Source organism: Gekko japonicus, unplaced genomic scaffold, assembly GCF_001447785.1.
Source record: "Gekko japonicus isolate JY-2015 unplaced genomic scaffold, Gekko_japonicus_V1.1 scaffold344, whole genome shotgun sequence".
Lineage (NCBI taxonomy): Eukaryota > Metazoa > Chordata > Lepidosauria > Squamata > Gekkonidae > Gekko > Gekko japonicus.
Genome location: NW_015174284.1, coordinates 728,307 through 728,566, shown reverse-complemented (window position 1 = coordinate 728,566; position 260 = coordinate 728,307). Strand labels below are relative to the sequence as shown.

Here is a 260-nt window from a genome sequence, read left to right as displayed (position 1 = left end):
ACGTGCTCCGGCGCCTATTTGCCACCCACGGGCTGCCGGACGTGTTGGTAAGCGATAACGGAACTCAATTTGTCTCTGAAGAGTTCCAAGGGTTCCTGTCTGACAATGGGATCAGGCAAAAAACCTCCGCCCCATTTCACCCGGCATCAAACGGCCAGGCGGAAAGAATGGTCAGGACGACCAAGGAAGCACTAGCTAAGCTAGTGTATGGGGACTGGGGAGTTAAGCTAGCCTTGTTCCTCCTAAGGCAGCATGTAACT

At 53.8% G+C, this 260-nt stretch overlaps 1 protein-coding gene across 1 annotated transcript in view; it reads right to left on the bottom strand.

Annotated features, from left to right (window-relative positions):
- PTPRU (protein tyrosine phosphatase, receptor type U) overlaps positions 1 to 260 on the bottom strand; it is a 563,689-nt gene that overhangs the window by 386,341 nt on the left and 177,088 nt on the right. The window lies entirely within an intron of this gene.